This window comes from Cnephaeus nilssonii, assembly GCF_951640355.1.
Source record: "Cnephaeus nilssonii genome assembly, contig: SCAFFOLD_99, whole genome shotgun sequence".
NCBI classification, from domain to species: Eukaryota; Metazoa; Chordata; class Mammalia; order Chiroptera; family Vespertilionidae; genus Cnephaeus; species Cnephaeus nilssonii.
Genome location: NW_027645425.1, coordinates 119,125 through 132,861, shown reverse-complemented (window position 1 = coordinate 132,861; position 13,737 = coordinate 119,125). Strand labels below are relative to the sequence as shown.

The 13,737-nt window shown below is 53.2% G+C and overlaps 1 pseudogene across 1 annotated transcript; it reads right to left on the bottom strand.

Annotated features, from left to right (window-relative positions):
* Positions 1-2,084: 2,084 nt before the first annotated feature.
* LOC307096637 (phosphofurin acidic cluster sorting protein 2-like) lies at positions 2,085-4,519 on the bottom strand (annotated as a pseudogene). Its single transcript has 2 exons — positions 3,666-4,519; positions 2,085-3,523 (listed from the first exon to the last, which is right to left on the bottom strand). The product of its transcript is annotated as a phosphofurin acidic cluster sorting protein 2-like (transcript).
* Between the last annotated feature and the right edge of the window lie 9,218 nt (positions 4,520-13,737).

Here is a 13,737-nt window from a genome sequence, read left to right as displayed (position 1 = left end):
AGAGGTGGGCAGCAGGGTCTGAGGCCTGGCCTTTCCTTCCACACGGCCCTCCCAGAGCACAACTCAGAGAGCCTGGGGTCCTGTGCCTGCTGCTCCTGCCCATCCAGAAGCCAGACCTACTCCTTGTCCACCTTCAACCTGGCAGTCCTGGCAGAGACGCGCCTGGTCACCCAGGAGGGGCTGGCAGAAAGCACTCCTGACAGTCTAGAGCAGGCGTCCTCAAACTACGGCCCGCGGGCCACATGCGGGTGTTTTTGCCGTTTTTTTTTTTTTTTAATTCAAAATAAGATATGAGCAGTGTGCATAGGAATTTGTTCATAGTTGTTTTTTTTAACTATAGTCCGGCCCTCCAACGGTCTGAGGGACAGTGAACTGGCCCCCTGTTTAAAAAGTTTGAGGACCCCTGGTCTAGATCATTGAGGGAACCACCTGCCCCCTTCTTCAGGGGAACCTGACATGCTCTCTCAGTGTCCCTGTCCCCTCCCACTACCCTCCTCCCCAAAAGTCAACTCCATGAGGACAGGGAGGGCTGGTGTCTGCTCTGTTCATGTCACTCATTGGCACACAGTAGGTGCTCTAGGAATAGCTGACCAATGAGCGAACAAAGAAAATCTGTCTGCACCTCTGGCAACCCAGAGACCTCCCAACACCTCAGACTTTGGCTCCTGCACCTACGTGCTGCCTAATTCACTAGATGCCTGTGGGGTTCTTCTCCTCCCATTGACATTTACCTCCCATGGGTAGAGAGCAACAGCCACGCTGCCACTGAGGAGGTTCTACCAGATTGGTGAGCAAGGTCCCGGGATAGGGGTGCAGGCAGGACTGGGATTAGGAGCGGAAGGGTATGAATTTTCTGAGGGGCTCACTCTGTCCACTGACCTCCCCACTCGCCCACACCACCCATATCCGCACGCACAGCTCCCTGACTCGTGTCTTTTTTTCTAGGAGAAGCCCTCAGACCTCTGCCCTCTTGCAGAAATCCCACGATGAGTGGGATCCAGGGTTCTGCCAGCACCTTGAACTCACACTCCCCATACTTCTCTCACAGCTCTGATCCAAAGCCAAATCACATTTTCTGCTGGAACAGGGGTCCACCATCCTCTTCACAGTATGGGAAGATGCAGCCATAGGGAGAGGAGGCCAGGAGGACGTCACATCGGCTGTCCTGTGGGCACTATGAGCCTGTGTAGCCTAGTGTGACGGAATCGCTCCCGACTAGAAGGAAGCTCTGCAGTGCAGGCTTGGGGTCTGCTGTGTGCGCTGGATTATGGTCAGTGCCTAGAGACGTGTCTGTAACTGGCAGACTTCTCATATATTTGCTGAATGAGTGAGCCCAAACCAAACCCATCTCAGATAGCTGGGTGAGTCTGAACCCCACTGCTCACCCTGGGGTTTCTGATCTGGCTTCACCCAGGATAAGGAGCCATAATGGAATCTCCAGTCTCTTTATCTAATGAGAAAAGTGCTTAGCCCTGTGCCCTGAGGAGAATCACAAATTTGGCAGAGACTCTGCCAACAGGAAGAGAAAATGACCAATTGACTCAAACACAGCCCCTCCAGCAGACCTCTCCACTTTCCAGCACCCAGAGGCACCCCACTGAGACCCTACAATAACCCTATTGGGCCTCATTTCTCCCCATGTTCCGAGGAACAAACACTCAGAGACATGCAGTGACCTGAAGTTTCAGAGCAAACAGGTGGCCAATGACCACTGTGCTGTGCAGGGGCAGGGGCTCACCTGGTACATGGTTGGTCTCTCACCTGTTGTAGCAAATGCTCTATAACAACACGGATGGTGGGGACAAATGCGGGGTCCCTGCCCAGGAAGGTGGGCACCTGGTATTTGCCCCGTTTGTCCAATCAGTGAGCCCAGGTGGTCATTACCACACTGGTCCTTTGTTTTTTCTCTTCTGCTTTGCCTTGTGAGGATGGAGTTTATTGGACACCACGAGTGAGTGTCCTGGGGCCACTGGGCTGGTTAGCAGCTGGGCCTGTCTCCGTGCTAAACTAAACTGTGAACAGAAAAGCAGCTGGTCCTTCCCGGGCTTGGCCAGGGCAGGGGGATGGGCAGGGGACAGGCAGGCTCAAAGGTGCGATTGGAGCATCTGAAGATGCGGGTGGGGAAGTGCTTGATGTGGGAGCTTCACGTTGTTCCACTGCACGCCATCAACGAGGACCCGCAGTGTGTCCTGAGGGTGCTTGGCCCTGCAGATCAGGCGGCTGATGCCCTCGAGGCACTGGCTCTGGTACACCATGTCCTTGTCCTTGGTTTTCTTGGACAAACACATCACCTTCTTGTTGTTCTCCTTGTCCACAGTCATGGACTGGAAGGGCGTGAGGGCGTGGCTACAACCTCACCACTGCTGGGCAGCCTGCTGACCTGCAGAGACTGGAAGGTGTACTTGAGGGTGTTGCTGGCAGTAGCCTGGTCTTTGTTCTCAGAGTCTCTCTTTCTGTCTGTGGGCTGCGCTGCCGTCCAGTAATCTACCAGTAGCCCCATCAGCTCAGCACCAGCCCCGAAGGATATGAGAGGCCTCCTTGTTTGCCGCAGACCTGTATGGCCGGGGCGGCGGGGGGAGCGGGGGGGCCAATGACAGCACGCTAGAGCCCAAGCGGGCCGCATAATCTCAGTGTCCTGATGCGACCCAGAATGGTCCCACACTTCAAGGTCCACCACCCCCATGAAGGGAATGATGTTTAAGGACTCCTCATTGGGGCTCTTCTGTTTGTAGATGAGTGTGGCCTCCACGATGGGCAATTGGTGGACACAGTTGGCCTCGCGGTGTACTGTGTGATTCTCAACACCATGCCCAGCCTGTCCTACACAGCCCTCTAGGCCTCCGTGTAGAATAGGTCCCGCCTGGGCAGGTCCTGGAAGAAGCTCTTGTAGCGGTAATGCACAGAGCCCAGGTACCTGGCCACGGGGTGGGAACCCAGCAGATGACTAGGAAGCACATGTAGCCCATCCGGGGGCAGGGGGGCACGGTTGTAGGACAGCAGCTCTAGGAAGAGCCACAGCACAGAGCTGAAGTACTGCTGTGCCCCTGCCACCGGGATCTTCACAGGCATCGGGGGCTGGGAATTGTAGTGACAGGGTCTCTGAATCCACAAGACAATGTTGCTGAAGGCCGCCTGGACCTCAGCCTTGGAGCAGGTGCACACCCCGGGCAGCATGTGTTGCTGCAGGACTCAGACTGGAACTGCCCCTGCCAGTCAGAGGTGTTGAGGAGGAGGATGTTCTGGGGCAGCTGGTGTCAGAGATGAGGATGTGATTCAGCTGGTCGTACACCGTCTCCCTGAGGATCTGCAGCTGGCTCAGCAGGTAGGGGCAGTGCTTGTTGTTCAGGCTGTGGGCCCGCTTGTTCCTGGCTGTGCCACCTGCTGCTCCTTCAGGGATGTGCCCCAGCCCCAGTGGCCTGCCTGCTTCCCCTGGGATCTGGTGGAGGGGATGAGGAGAGACTAGGTCTTAGTGATGCATCCATTGGTTGCTTGAGGCTTGTCTTCTCCGTCACCTGGGTTGGACCTGGAGGCTCCTCTGGCGCTGGCACTGTGGATGCTCTAGCTCTCTGTCTGAGAGCTGGGCTGGGACAGGTCTTCCAGGTATGTCTTCAGGGTCCTGAGGACACTCTCATAGGCCACTGTCACGGTTCTTTAGTGAGTCCTACAGCAGATCCAGGTCCTCCACCTCAGGGACCTGCTCCGAAGACTCCTGCTCTGAGTCCAGGACCTCCTTCCACACTTGCACCCTGCGCAGCCACGCCCCAACTTTCTTGTTGGCATCTTGTTGCCTGGTCATCAATGGGGATCTTACTTCTCCTTGGCGCTGCTTTTTGGACTCCTCAAAGTCGAAGTCCTCCTCCTTTTGGTCCTGCCCGTGCCTGGGATCATTGCTGGCCTGCTGATCTGAGAATATTTCATACTCCATCTCCAGATAATGAACCCGAGACTTGGCCTTGAGGCCAGCCTTCTGGGTGCTGTCCTCGGGGTCGATGGGCTGGCTGGACAAGGAGGAGATGCTGACCTCAGCCACGTGGGCAGATGCCTCCGTGATGGTGCTATGGAGGCTCAGCATCTGGCCACCCTCGAGGCATCGCTGCAACACCTCAGCCATGTCGATGGTGCCCACGGCGAGCGTCCGGTAACCCAGGATGGTCTGGTTTTTAAGGCGCTGCTTCTGTTGCAGCATGATCTGTAAGTTGTTGCCTTCTCTTTTGAGGGAGTGAGGGTACCACAGGGAGAAAGTCAGCGCCAGGTCGGTCTTCGCGTGACCACTAGGGGGCAGCAGAATCTCGTCTGACCTCAAGATGTTTTTGGAGTCCTGGATTTTAACAGTGATCACCACAGCACTGAGCGCCTTCTCCAGCTCCTTGTAGATCAGCAGCTTGGTTAAGGTGAGGCTACATAGCCTGGGCACGCAGGTGGGGCTGGAGCACTCCACCTCCCAGGTGGAAATCAAGTTCATGGGCACCTGCGTGCTGAGTGCGATGGGCATGCTGTCCAGGCCCGCAGGCGCCGACATAGCGGTATGATTTCTATCCTGTGTTGGGAGAGGGGGAACATGCCATCAGAGGCAGCTCATAAACTGCCAGGTGGGTTGGGGGCTGCAGCTCAGACTGAACCCCAAGCACTCAGTGATTGGTGGCAAGAGGTGGGACAGGAGTGATCGCAGGGACCACATGCTAACCTGGCGGCCTTGCAAACTAGAGACCTAAAGTAATCACAAAGGATGGTCTGAAATTAAAGTGTTGTGTGGTGTTTTTTAACTAAAAGCAGCTTTTGGTGGATAGTGGTGTCCTAGGTTGTCATCTTCCCTGAAAAAAAGGTCTATCTTTATCTTAACTGAGCCTGTCTATTGTCTTTTTGCATCTATAAGAACATATTTTTGTAATGTCAAAGTCATTTTCCTTTATTCAGACCCCTCGAAGCACAGGCACTGCTCTGCTCTCTGCAGAGACCACACATCCCCTCATTGTTATTGAGTTCATTGTTGACTGTTCACATTCTGCACACACCTGAGTAAAAGAAGTACATGTCTACCATTTTACCTTTTATCCAGTCCCAGAGAGTTCCCTGCTGTGATTTCTCCTGCTTCCCTAATCTGTCACCAATGGATTTCATGAAACCCACACAAGTCTCCATTTTTCATTGTAATGTATAAAATAAGGTGCAAAGCTGCCATTCTCCGGAGCATTATTATCTCATTTGGTTGAGATTTTGCTTCACCGCAATTGTCTACACTTTGGCTCAAATAAAGTCACAACAATTCTGCACAGGTTTCCATGTTTTCTACACGGACAAGAGAAAAGGTTCTCGGCAGGCAACGTAGACTTGGAGGTGAGTGATGATGTGACACATTGGTGTCTTAGTCATTTCTTAGCAGAGGACGGACAGCACCTCCCTGTGTTAACAAGGTCACCCTGGGATTTCTGACAGAACATCCCATTCTAAGATGGGAACGGAGGCTTTTCCTGGGGTGGGAGGGTCTGGATATTAGGACAATGGGGTGTTCAGGGCAGCACCGTTGACATGACAACAGGAGGGGATCACGTCCAGGACCCACAGCAGTGAAGAGATGGATCGCCAGCCCTGATAACAGGCCCCCCTCCTGGTATGTTGTGCAGCCCAGGGAGGCCCCAGCTTCTGACCGGGAGGGACCACAGGGATGTGATCCTCCGGGCAGCAAAGGGCAAAGCAAAAGACTTGGTACCCTGAGCCCCATGTCCTTTTGGGAAAAGCATCCCCACTAATCACGATGATGTGTAAGAGTGGGAGAAGGTGTGTAAGGATTGTCAGGACAACATGGACACGTGGAGATGGTCATTAAAAGGAAAAATCTGTAGACAAATGCAAAAATGCACTTGACTGAGCATGATGTGAAATGGTACAAAGTCTTCTGATGTTCCTAACACTTTGTGGGCAGTGACTTTGCATCAGTGAGAGTGGATTGTGGGGAGGATATGGGCCCCAGATTCCTTTGGACATTGGACTCTAGGAGGGAACTAGGGGCGTGACAGGGCAGCTTCTGGAACCCAACTACATGGGATCCTGGAGTCTGGGTCACCTCAACACCTGCACTCACCCTGCGGCCATGCTGCATGCTGGAGGATGGATGGGGCACCTGTGCCTCCTGCAGGGGCATGGAGTTGAGGACCCCATCTGTCAGCTCCTCTCTGTTCTCCTGAGCGGAGCTCTGTAAAGACAGTTCCCAGTCACCAGGGGAAAGCCTCAGAGCCCTGTTTTACTGGTTCTCTGCCCCTGTGACCCTCCGCTCCAGACACACACACACAGTGTGATGCGCTCCAACCTCTACTGCAGAGGAAAAGGTGTGACGTCCTGAGGGCTTGGATTCCCATTGGCACAGATAAGGGTCCCCTCTGGAACCACATCTCCAACTGCCTGCCCTGCTCTGGGGTGTGATCACAGCAGGACCTCTAGGTGATCCCCTGCCCCAAAAGCTGTTCCTGCCCCAGGGTTCTCCCTTCAGGTCCCTCTTCCCACCACATGAGGGGGAGGGGATGTAGGCTGTACAGGGATGGTGCACAGCAGTGGCCTGGCCTGAATGGGTCTGACCCAGGCCACCTTGTGTTACCTGAGGCCATATTTTTGGAAATGGCCAGCAACGTCGGGGACGAGGGTTGAAAAAACGTCTGCACTGTCTGGAAAAGCTCTCACTGTGGGGTCTTCGGAAGCAAGAGCACCAATCACTGGGAACACAGCAAGAGAACATCTTGCACTGGCAAATGCCTCTTGGCAAGTGAGCTGCCTGTGGGGCTGTTGCTAGATGTGGGTGCCTGGTTACAGGGTGTCCAAGTTCTATTGGATAGTGACCTCAGTACCTGGGATTGTCTTGCCTGAGTCCCCTCATCTCATGACAGCTATGCAGATAGTCCTGTGGGTGCTGTCTGTGAACCCTCTTCCCCATGAAGCACCTGATCTGTACACACCCTTAGGGGCAACAACACACTCCTCCCCCAGCCCCCTAGAAACTCTGGGTGCAGCCAGGGTCCCAGAGTTGAGTAAACCAAACTGGACTCAGACTCAACCCCTCATTCTTACCTCTTCTTGATCCTGGATAAGTCATTATGCCTGTCAGGGCCCGTCTCTCTCCTGCCTGCACTATGGGTTATGCAGCAAGTGCTTCTTAGGGCTGTGCAGGCTCATGTGGGGAGTAGCTGTAAAGGAGGAGGAGGACTGTCACATGTAGGTAGTGCCTCCAACCTGTTTTTCCATCCTGTTGTCATCTCCTCTGAGTATGCTTTTCTTCTAATCCTACCCAAGATCATCGCATCTAGAGTGTGTGTGTGTGTGTGTGTGTGTGTGTGTGTGCGCGCGTGCGTGCCAGTGCTCCCTTTCTGGATCCCAGAACAAAACGGCCCCACGTAGGGAGGAATAGGCAGGACCTGCCCAGTATGTCAGGATTTCTAATTTCCAGACCAACTCTGTGGGGGAGGTGGGAGCCTTGACCTGGAAGGTCTGAATATTCCTGAACTCTCAACTCTGAATGTCATGTACCCTGGCCAATCCCTGCCTGACTATGGGCTTCTGTTTCCCACTTATCCAATGAGGGTGTGATTCAGAACTACGTAAGCATGAGATCAGCATAGGGGGCCCAGCCCCAGCTTTCTCCACTGTGGGTGGGCTGTGGACAGAGGTGCACCTTTGTGATTCCAGATCTGGGCGCCTTTTCAGACAAATACTGTCTAGGCTGCCAAATGCCCACTGTCTCCCCCATGCCATCTTCATGTCTGTACTCGATTCCACCAGCACAGCCTTTTTCAGAGCCCCTGAGGAAACCTGGGTGCAGCCAAGGACTCCAACTTTGAGGACACACAGCTGGGTTTATCTCAGGCTCTGCATTCTGACCGTCTGTGATCCTGGGCAAGGCATGGACCACTCGGGTCACCGGTTCTCTCCTCAGTGACTCCCCGTGGTCTTCACCTTCCTCGTGTGGTGTGAATGTGTGCCCTCCCCTTAAGTGTGGGTGTCAGTAGTGACTCCATAGAAGACGGCAAAGGGATCCAACACAACCTCCATGATTTGGTTCTAAAAAGTTAGTGCCTGGCCCAGCCAGAGTGGTTGAGCATCATCCTGGGCACTGAGAGTTTGCTGTTAGGTTCCTGGTCAGGGCACATACCTAGGTTTTGGGTATGATCCCTAGTCAGGTTGCATACAGGAGGCAACCAATTGATGCTTCTCTCTCACATTTATGTTTCTCTCTCTCTCTCTCTCTCTCTCTCTCTCTCTCTCTCTCTCTCTCGTCTCTCTCATCAATTTTTTGGGAATAAATGAATTTAACATTTTAAAGCAAATCCATTTCATTTATTTTTTAATCTTTATTGTTGAAAGTGTTACATATGTCTTCTTTTTACCACATTGACCACTTCTAGCCAATCCCTGCCCCCCTCAGGCCTTTACCACCCTATTGACTGTGTCCCTGGGTTATGCATATACACATACAAGTTCTTTGGTTGATCTCTTCCCACCCTGAAAAGTTTTTTTAAATGTTGGTGCCTACCCACTTGCTCACTCTGATCTGTTCTCTCTCTCCCTCAGGCCACACTGAGGAATATGCCTTTGTGCTCTGAGCTGCTATCTGGAGAGACCCACATGGCCTAGCACTGAATGAGACCAACAGACAGAGGGGAAGTCAGGCCTTGCATGCAAACTGAATCCCAAAGTCCCCCCGAGTGAGCTCAGACCCTCAGTGACACAGATCCTGCCTCAGCTGACACCACAGTAGTCCCAGCTGAGCCATGAGGGATTCCTCGTCACAGACATGTGAGCTAATACGTGTGTGTTGGTTAAGTCTCTAGTGTGGGGGAACTCTCAGCAGTAGATCACTAGCACAGTCCTCCCACACCAGGTGCTGCCCTGCCCTCCTATCTCCCTCATTTTTCTCCTCCCAGTTCCCTCCAGTCCCCACCCCCTCCTTTCTAACACGCTTTGCCTCCAGTTTTGAAGATGGCTGTGAAACTTAGGAAAGGACCCTGGAAAGTAGAGCCAAACTGAAAAGGGTAATTTGAAATAGGAAACGGCCTCTGCTGAGACCACAGTTCTGAGCTTCCAAGGTAAGGAGATGCTCCACGCAAGGCGGGTGGCTGCCCCTCCAGGCCCATCGCCAGTGCGCACAAGTGCACTGACCATCACCACGGACCTCTAAGGTAGACCTGCCCCCTTGATTTCCAGACCTCATCAGCTGCCATTGTGAAATCAGGATTAAGAGGGTAGACAAGTATTTATTCAACTTTCTGGTTTAGGAATCGCATCCTAAAGAGCCTGTGTAATGTCCCCGCGATGGGCTCACGTCCTCAGTGCTTACAGTCCTCAGGGTCAATGATAGGACTCATCACACTGCATGAGAATTTCCTTTCTATCCGCGTCAACCAACAGGGCTGATCTCCTTGAGAGCAGGGACCCTGGATGTGGTCCAAAGTTAATACCCATTTGTCCTGAGACAGTATAGCTTGTGCCATGGTGGGGCGCCATACAAGGCTGTTAGTCCATCCTCACCAGGGTGGTTCAGGGCACAGAAGAGGACTGATGTAAAAGGAGAATCCAGGCTGTCTCCACAACCTTGTTCAGCCGTGAGGAGTGAGAAAGAATGGCCGCTGGGCTCTGGTGAGATGGAAGAGCCTCAGGAAAAAGCCCAGCTGAACCAGAGCTCAGGGGCTGAGGGCGGAGAGAGGCTCTGACCCCAGAGGAGATGTGGAAGTGGTGCCTGTGGAGGTGAGTGTGGACCCCGGGCCCTGGGACATTCCCTGTCCCTTCGTCAGTGCTATGGGCCAACAGGGGAGATGCTCAGAAAGCTGTTCAGTGCTAGTGGAGCAGGGTGGAGTTTCTGTCCAGGTGCAGGTGGCAGTCAGTGTTCAGGAACGGCTTGCTGCTGGTTAAACCCTACAGCATTCTGCAATGTGGACGCCAGGGGGCGCTTAAGGCCATGCTTTGTCCATGTGCTGGTGGGAGATGTCAAACAAAATGTGGGTTCCCACGGGTAGCCCTGACATAAAGGGTCCCTGCCTCAATGCTCCTTGGTCAATTTCCCCGAAGTCCCATTGTGCTGGGCCTCAAGAACATCACATTCATAGAGCAGATGGCTCCTGAGAGACTAATTATTCCCAACCTATGACTCATAGTAACCCCACGGAGGCCCAGAAGAAACAGACTTGCTCAAGGCTCTGAAGGATTGTAGTTAAATTTTATAGAATCGAAATTAAATTTATGTTTAAGAGTATTTCATTACATTTTCTTTAAAATAGATTATAAGTTACTGGATAGTATAAGAAAAATACAGTAAAGTTATATAAACATATATATGATAAACACGAATATTTAAAAACTTCATATAAAGGAGGAGAGGGAGCCCTCTCTGCCGTGGCAGCTGACACAGGCTGTGGCCCAGAATCTGGCACCACAGGCCTCCCAGGAGCTGAGGTGAGTTGCTCAAATGCTGCAGGTGGTTCCACATCTGGGAGTTCAGTGACAGGTGTGCCTGGAGCCTGCTCTGGCTCTGGAGAGGACACGATGGTTGGCATTTCCTCTTCAGGTGTTTCTTCATCTTGTTCTGAGCTGCTTCTGTAGATCCTGGAAGAGAACATGTTACACCATGACTGCCTTTTGTGCGCCTTCCAAGGAAGGGAACCTCCCATCTCCATCACTGAAGTCCCAGTTCAAGCCCCCACCCCAGGAAGTCCTCCACACTGCAGGCCCTGGGCACTGACCTGAGTGGCTCTGTGCTCCTGCCTAACCCCAGCCTCTGGGAGCTCTTCTCTGAGTGGTCCAGCCCCATTCCCTCCCCACTCACACACACCACCATATCCACATGCACAGCTCTCTTTGACTCCCTCCCTTTTTTCTAGGAGAAGCCCTCAGACCTCTGACCTCTTGCAGAAATCCCACAAGGCATGGGATCCAGGGTGTTGCCACCTTCTCCAAGTCACAGTCCCCATACTCCCCTAAGGCTCTGATCCAAAGCCCAATCACTCTTTCTGCTGGTCCAGAGATCCACTTTCTGCTTCAAAATATGAGAAAATGTGGCGATACTTCGAGGAAGAAGTCACATTGACTGTCCTGTGGACGCTACCTGCCTGGGCAGCCTGGTGTGACTGAGTCACTCCTGACAAGAAGGAAGTACTGGAGTGCAGTCCTGGGGGCAGGGCATTTACTGACTGAATGAGCCCAAACCAGTCCCATCTCAGATAGCTGGGTGACCCTGGGGTCCCCCTGCTCACCCCTGGGATTTCTAATCTGGCTTCACCCAGGACAAGAACCCCTAATGGAGTCTCCAATGTCTTTATCACAAGAGAAAATAGCTTAGCCTGAGGCCTGAGGAGAATCACAAGTAAGGCAGAAGCTTCTTGAAGAAGAAGATAAAATGGCCAATTAGGACAACCACAACCCCTCCAGCCACCTCTCCAGTGTCCAAGCTCCCAGAGAGCCTTTTTTCCAGGGGAACCCTCCCTCCCCGAGTCCCTACAATAACCCTATGAGGCTGGGCCTCAGAATTCCCCATGGTCAGAGAAACAAACACTCAGAGAGATGCAGTGACCAGAAGACTCACAGCAAGCAGGTGGCTGAGTGGCCACTGTGCTGTGGAGGGGCAGGGCTCACCTGGTACATGGTTGGTCCCACCCACGTTGGTTAGTAGCAAAGGTTCTGTATGAACACAGAAGGGTGGGTGGGGACCAAGGTGGGGATGCTGCCCAGGAAGCTGGGCACCAAGTGTTTGATCAGTTTGTCTAGTCACTGTTCCTAGGCAGCCTGCACTGTACATCCTTTTATTTTATTTTTGCTCTCTGAAGGTCAAGTTTATTTGGAAGCCTGAATGAGTGGTGTTGGGGTCAACATGGAGGCCCAGGGCTGGGATGTCTGGCCTCCATGTTGGGCTCAGGATGCCCCCATGGGAGGCCAGCCCTTGGCCTCTGGCCACCCAGCTCTGAGTCTGGGCACAGGGGGGAGCCAGCTCCATAGGAAGCAGAGTCCTGGCTCCAGGAAGGGCAGGTGGAGAAGGTGAGGACAGTTTTCTCTGTGTGGGTCAGGGTCCAGAAAAACAGACTTGCTCAAAGCTCTGAGGGTTAATAGGGTTAAATTTTATAGAATCTAAATTAAGGTTATGTTTAGTAGTATTTCATTAAATGTTCTCTATAATACAGTCTATGTTACTAAATATCATAAAACATACATTAAAATTATAAGCATATTTAACATGAACATAAACTTTTAACACTACATCTAAATGGGGGTGGGGGAGCCCTCTCTGCCATGGCAGCTGACACGTGCTGTGGCCCGGGATCTGGCACCACAGGCCCCGCAGGAACTGGGTGAGTTGCTGAAATGCTGCAGGTGGTTCTTCTGCCTCTTGAAGTTCAGTGACAGCTGGGCCTGGATCCGGCTCTGGCTCTGGAGAGGCCACTAGGGTGGCGTTGTCTCTGGAGGGTTTTCCTGATGTTGCTCTGGAGCTGGTTCTGTAGATCCAAGAGGAGGACATGTTACCACCCTCACTGCCTTTTGTGTGCCTTCCAAAGACACACTCACCCACACCACCCCCGGAGGCCGCCTCCTTCTCCTGTCTCGGCCTCAGTGGGCTCAGGTGCTCCGCCGTGAATGGAGGCACTGGGCCTGGTTTGGCAGGTCGGGGACTAGAAAGTTGGCTCTATGGAGGCCAACAGCATCATCAGGCTTGGAAATTCTGGCAGCGGATTCACATCCTGAGGATACTGATCCAACCAGATGCCCAGGGTGCAGGAGATGGCCCTGGGGAGAGAGAGGTGGGAAGCAGAGTCTGAGGCCTGGCCTTCCCTTCCACACGGCCCTCCCAGAGCACCACTCAGAGAGCCAGGGGTCCTGTGCCTGCTGCTCCTGCCCAAACCTACTCCTTGTCCACCTTCAACCTGGCAGTTCTGGCAGAGACATGCCTGGTCACCCAGGAGGGTCTGGCAGAAAGCACTCCTAATTGTCAGTCTGGATCCATGAGGGAACCACCTGTCCCCTTCTTCAAGGGAACCTGACATGCTCTCTCAGTGTCCCTGTCCCCTCCCACTACCTTCCCACCAAAATGTCAACTCCATGAGGACAGGGAAGGCTGGTGTCCTCCCTGTTCATGTCACTCATTGGCACAGTAGGTGCTCCAGGAATAGCTGACCAATGAGCAAACCAACAAACTCTGTCTCCATCCCTGGCTTCCAAGGGCCTTCCTATCACCTCAGACTTTGGCTCCTGCACCTACGTGCTGCCTAATTCACTAGCTGCCTGTGGGGTTCTTTGCCTCCCACTGAAACTCAACTCTCACAGGGCGGGGTACACTTGCCAAGCTGCCACTGAGATGGTTCTACCAAATTAGTGAGCACGGTCCCAGGATAGGGGTGCAGGCAGGGCTGGGATTAGGAGCGGAAGGGTATGAATTTCCTGAGGGTCTGACTCTCTCTGAGCTCCACTGCTCTCCCACACCACCCATATCCACATGCACAGCTCTCCTTGACACCTTCCCTTTTTTCTAGGAGAAGCCCTCAGACCTCCGCCCTCTTACAGAAATCCCACCATGAGTGGGATCCAGGGTTCCGCCAGCACCTTGAACTCACACTCCCCATACTCCCCCCTCCTGGTTCTGACCCAAAACCGACTCACGTTTTCTGCTGGAACAGAGGTTCACCTTCCTCTTCACAGTATGGGAAGATGCAGCCATAGGGAGAGGAGGCCAGGAGGACGTCACATCGGCTGTCCTGTGGACACTACGAGCCTGTG